General features: G+C 31.3%; 1 pseudogene; it reads left to right on the top strand.

Annotated features, from left to right (window-relative positions):
• The first annotated feature begins 625 nt into the window (after nt 1–625).
• On the top strand, nt 626–4,896 carry LOC143592845 (calcium-dependent protein kinase 9-like; annotated as a pseudogene).
• Nucleotides 4,897–5,668: the final 772 nt, after the last annotated feature.

The following is a 5,668-nucleotide window of genomic DNA, read 5'->3' as shown; positions in this document are numbered from 1 at the left end:
AAGGAGGTCTCCACCTCCTTGTTAGGGGGTCATGCTCAATAAGAGCCACCACCCTATTTTTGTGTCTGTAAACAAGAGATCCTCATGATTTCTTAGCAGTCACCTCCACACCCCCGAAAAGCCATTACAGGTCTCAAGCAATCGAAGAAGAAGATTAAGTCGCGGTTCGTTCATCTCGAAATCCGTGGAAACATCGTCATGGATCAGGTCAGATTCATTTCATGCTTCGACAACAGGATATAAGGTAGAGAACGGGTTGGAAATGCTCTAACAAAACTAGTTTTCTTTCATTGGTAACCAAGTTTTGTTAATTTATATACGTAAGAAAAATAAATTACTTTACTAAATCAGACAAAACTAAAAAAAAATATCGAAAGTTAGTTACTATTAGTATTTTGTCAAATCAAGCAAGATTCCTGCACATGTAACTAGAGTATTGAGTGACTTCCATGCCAATCAATAATAAACAAACTATTCTTTTCTTTCCTTATTTTCTATTGTATCTTTTACTTTCTATGTATGTCTATAAATCTTTACACAGTTTTAATCCTTACTCAAAAAAAGATTCAAAATATCAGCGGGCCAAATGGGTTTGTCTCTAAGCACAGCCAAAAAAAACCCAGCAATGGCCGCAAATATCAGCGGGCCAAATGGGTTTGTCTCTAAGCACAGCCAAAAAAAACCCAGCAATGGCCGCAGAGCCAGCGCTGCCCAAGAACCCAATTTGCCTCTAGATTCAATTCTGGGCCAAGAATACAGAGATGTAGCCGATGACTTCACATTAGGTAAGGTAATAGGCAGTGGCAAATTTTTAGCCACATACATCTGCAAAGAGAATTCAACTGGAAAGAAATATGCGTGCAAGAAAATATCCAAGAGAACACTTGTTACAAAAAATAAGAAAGAAAAATTGAAGAGAGAGGTTATAATTATGGAATATTTACGAGATCTAGAATATTTTGTACAACTGAAATGTACATATGAGGATAATAAATTTGTGCATTTAGTGATGGAGTATTGTGAAGGGGGAGAGCTTTATCACAAAATGAAATCAAAGGGTAGATACATTGAAAAAGTTGCCGCACAGATTCTTTATTCTATAATGAAAGTGGTTAAATGTCTTCATTTCATGGGTATTATGCATAGAGACTTGAAGCCTGAGAATTTTATGCTGGCAAAAAAAGCTGCTTATCCATGTTTTATTGATTATTCCACGTTGAAAGCAACCGGCTTCGGGTTATCTGTGTATATTGATGAAGGTATGTGGCTTTTGTTCTTCGTTTTATTTATTTTGAGTATTCGTCAATTCCTAAATTGTAAAAAGTTTAGTCTGGTTTGGTTTGGTTTGATTTGTTTTGGTCTCGGTCTAGTATATGGTCTGGTTTGGTATTGTGTGGTTTGGTTTGGTAACATATGATCTTTTCCAGGAAAACGACAAAAAGAAAAGGTTGGAATCGCTTTCTATGTTGCTCCAGAGGTACTTTTAAATCGTGAAGCATATGGGGGAAAAACCGATATATGGAGCGCAGAGGTGATTTGTACATGCTACTTACTGGGGTGCCTCCCTTTTATGGTGGTAAGATCAAATCATGTTCTTTTAGAGTTCTCATTACGTAGTTGATTTGCATACCACATTAATTACTTTGAACATCACAAGCACTTTCAGATGAATTTACTAGAAATAAGTAGCATTGTACTAACGGTAATTTTGTCAACGTAAAATGGTTGTGACATGTGAAACTTGTGTTGTGTGATCTCGAGATCATAATAGTTATTTTGGTGTATATATCAAGTTCAAGTATCTTGTCTGTATACCATAGTAATTTCTTGATACACCACAACTAGTATTAAATGATTTTTCTCTTACATAGTAAAAATGAGTGACATTGTATCAAGGGTAAAATAGTTAAAGAAAAATGGTTATGACGTCGAAACAAATACGGTGATGTACAAATCCCCTCTCTTTGTGTTAGCTTGTAGAAATCAAATTTTGATCCGTCAAATAAAATGTAGAGAATGATCCATAGATATTTAATGCGGTCAAGAAGCCAAAGCCCGATATGGAAAGTTATCCATGGCCATTAATATCAGAGAATGCCAAGAGTTTGGTGAAAGCGATAGTGGATACCATAGAAAACATGTTTTATGTGAGAAACGTAAGAAACAATATGGACCATTCAATTTAAAATCTAATGGATTAGATTATGCTAACTAAACAATCTTGATTTCTATCCACAAAACGTTGCTTCCAAGGGTAAAATTGTAAAGCAAGATTTAAAAAAAAAAAAAACTAAGCCCACAAAACCAGGCATGTTCTTTTAACCTCTTCATCCTCTTCGTAAACCAGTTCGAACTCCCCAGTGAACATAAAGATGAAGGATTCGAAGACAATTCAAGGATATTCCACCTGTAATTGCCATAATTAAGTGTTGATTGTATTTAATTTGAAAAAAACCCCAAAATTGTATAGTGATTTTGTTGAGACGGTGATGGTTTTAAACAAAATTGTAGACGGTGCATGTACGCTCGTCGTTCGAATTGTTTTAATATAATCAATTTGCTTGTTTAATCGCATGTTTTGACGATGATGTTGTATGGGAAGTTGTAAGTGAGTCTTAATTTGGTGTGTGTTGGTGTTCGTAATAATGGTGTTGCTATACAAAAAAGTGTTTGTATTGTTCAAATTTTGTGTGTTCTTTTTAAATTTATGCTGATGTTTTTTTGTTGTTGTTGTTGAGGATCTGAATTAGAGGTTTTGACCGTCAATTTGTGTGTGTTGATGTCGATATTTTTTGTGTTGTTGCAAGAAATGTGTGTATGTTAATAGCGTTGTTTAAATATTAATGCTGGTGATGTTAATGTTGAAATTAGGGAAGTCTATTTGCGTTAAACACTTGTGTTGGTTTGCATAAAGTTGATTTGTGATAGTAATTGGTAGAGTTTATTGTAACTGCTCACTGCTGCATGTTTCATGAAATTAGGAATGGGTTGGACTCTGATTTTGTTAATGACAATAATACCATTTTCTATTTATTTATTAATTCTATTTGGTGACATGTGATTGGTTCTTACCATTCTCACAAAAGACATATTTCTAATTTGATCCTGCCTCTGGTGAAAGCTATGCTCTCCCTTGAGCCCGAGAAACGCCCAACTGCAGACGTTGTTCTTAGAATGTTTCTGATGTTTTAATTTTTATATTTCATGTCTAGGTAACAAAATTATCATTACAGAGATTTTAAACAAAATAAACACTTCCAAACATGTTAACCTGTTTTATTGCAATTGATTATGCTATTTTACATTTCAAAATCATTTTCAAAGTGCGATTCCAAGTATCTAACACTCTATAAAAGTGCGTATTACAAGCGCCAAACAACGGACACACCTCCATATCATATGTGATCCAAATGATTATTGGGTTTCATTATTCACTATCCAGATGATCAATGGTTGAAGGACAATGGGGTAACAACAGGAAATGAAATTAAATATGAAATAGGCAAAATGGTTCTTAAGAAGATGAAACATTTCCGACATATGAATACATTCAAGAAACTCACACTCAAGGTACCGTTCTGAAAAGGGTAACTTCATAACATGTCTCAAATGGCCACTTGAAGTACCTTTCTTTTTTCTTATGTTTTTTTTTCTTTAGAGTCACTTGATTACTTTTATTAATTGTTGTATTTATATATATATATTTTTTTAAAAAACATATTAATTTTTTTAAAAACTAAATGAATATAATGAAACATATATAAATCTTGCTTACGAATTTTTTTTTTCCAATTTGACTTAAGCAAACAATTATGAAACTTGGTTAGTATTCAATGAATAGCTTTTTCTTTACTATTACCTCCTATTTCAAGTTAATCTATAGAAAATAATCCCAAACTAGTAACTGACTTTGTGGGGTTTTCTGTCTGAGGGGGATTTTCGAGTCGGACCTTAAGTATCAAATAATTAGGCACGGTTGAAATTTCGTCATAGGTAATATAATATAAAAATGATGTTAAAGAAAGTAACACGACTTTCATATATTTTCATTTGTCATACCTAATACTTAAAAGATTAACATTTATAAAAAATTTAAACTAGTCTGGAACATCTAATTAATATTTACCACTTTAATAGAACAAAAAAAAATTTTAGTGACTTTAGCGAAGAAACTGAAAACTTAGTTGCTATTGATGGATTTTCTCATTTTCAAAAAATGTCAAAAATCTACTAATCGTGCTGGCTAAAAATTTTCATTATATCATAGATGCTGATGGAAATTACACCGCTAGAAGGATACTGCACCTGAAGAAATTAATGGGTTACGAGCATTGTTTAATAGCTTTAACCCGAATGAAAAGCAAGGCATATCATGCAAAAATTTGGAGGAAACATTGGTTAGAATTGGATCAAATCTTGTGCAAGAAGATACTAAACTAATTGTTAAAGCGGTAAGATTTCTTTATATAATTTGCTAAAAAATTGTCTTATGAAGGTAATGTAAAATTTTGAAATTTTGTAGGTTGATACAGATGGAAATGGATATATAGACTTCAAAGAGTTCATTACAGCCATGGGTAACTTTAGAAGATATGAAACACAACACCTTATTAAATCTTTTAGGCATTTTGATAAGTATGCTAATGGGTACGTGCGTTTATATTCATAAAATGTTTTGTTCGATTGAAGACAATTAAATTCATCGGCAGATTTCTTGGAAAAGAGGAACTAGAATCAGCGTTGAGACAGGAAAGTTATAAAACGGAAGAACATGAAATTGAAGAAATTGCATCAAAAGTTGATAAAGAATATGTGAGTTTGCTTGTATTTACATCGGTAACTTTAGATAGTAGTAATCAAGTTTTCAAATATTCTACTAAGGTTACTCAACTTTAAATATTAGTTCCTATAATCTTTTGAAACTTTTATATAAATGTATAATTTGTTTAAATTGAGACAAATAAAACACCTATGAATCTTGAGGGTCAAGTTAATCTACAAATGAAACAAAATTGAGAAGGATGAAAGGATTTGTACAAAAAAAAAACTTTAAAAAATAATGAAAAATTAATTAGAAAAAAACGAATAACTTAAACTTTAATAAAAAAACGAAAAAAGTAAAAACACAAAAATGTTTCTACCGTCTTCCTCGTTATAAAAAAATGTTGAGGGAAAAAAAAGGTTGTGCCTTTTATTTATCATTGTGTTTTTTGTTTAGTTTCACCATTAATTGTGTCTTATTTCTTTGACATTGTGTCTTTTTTTCTTGATCTTGTATTATATTTTGCGATATATTATGTCTTTTTTTATTTATCATTATGATTTTTTGTTTATTTTCGTAATTGTTTCGTTTTTTTTTTCTTGGCATTGTGTCCTTTTAGCATTTTTTTTGGAATGGAATGACGGGACAAACATTTTAGTTTTTTTATTTTTTTCGTTTTTTATTTATATTTTGAGTTATGATTTTTTTATTATTATTTTTTTTATCTTTTAAGATTTTTTTCATAAATCCTTTTCACACTTCTTATTTTGTCTTTACTTTTAACTTTTTCATGAATCTTGATTCCTCTTTTGTGATTATTCTTTTTCTTATTAATAAATTAAACAATTATATTACTTGATTATTACTATTTAGTGCATTTTTTCTTTACTATCGCCTCCTATTAGA

The sequence above is a fragment of the Bidens hawaiensis genome, unplaced genomic scaffold (assembly GCF_021521415.1).
Source record: "Bidens hawaiensis isolate Kalapana, Puna unplaced genomic scaffold, B.hawaiensis_p1.1 tig00041292_1, whole genome shotgun sequence".
Taxonomy (NCBI): Eukaryota; Viridiplantae; Streptophyta; class Magnoliopsida; order Asterales; family Asteraceae; genus Bidens; species Bidens hawaiensis.
Note: the sequence above shows the minus strand (reverse complement) of the source record. Positions and strands in the feature narration are given on the sequence as shown.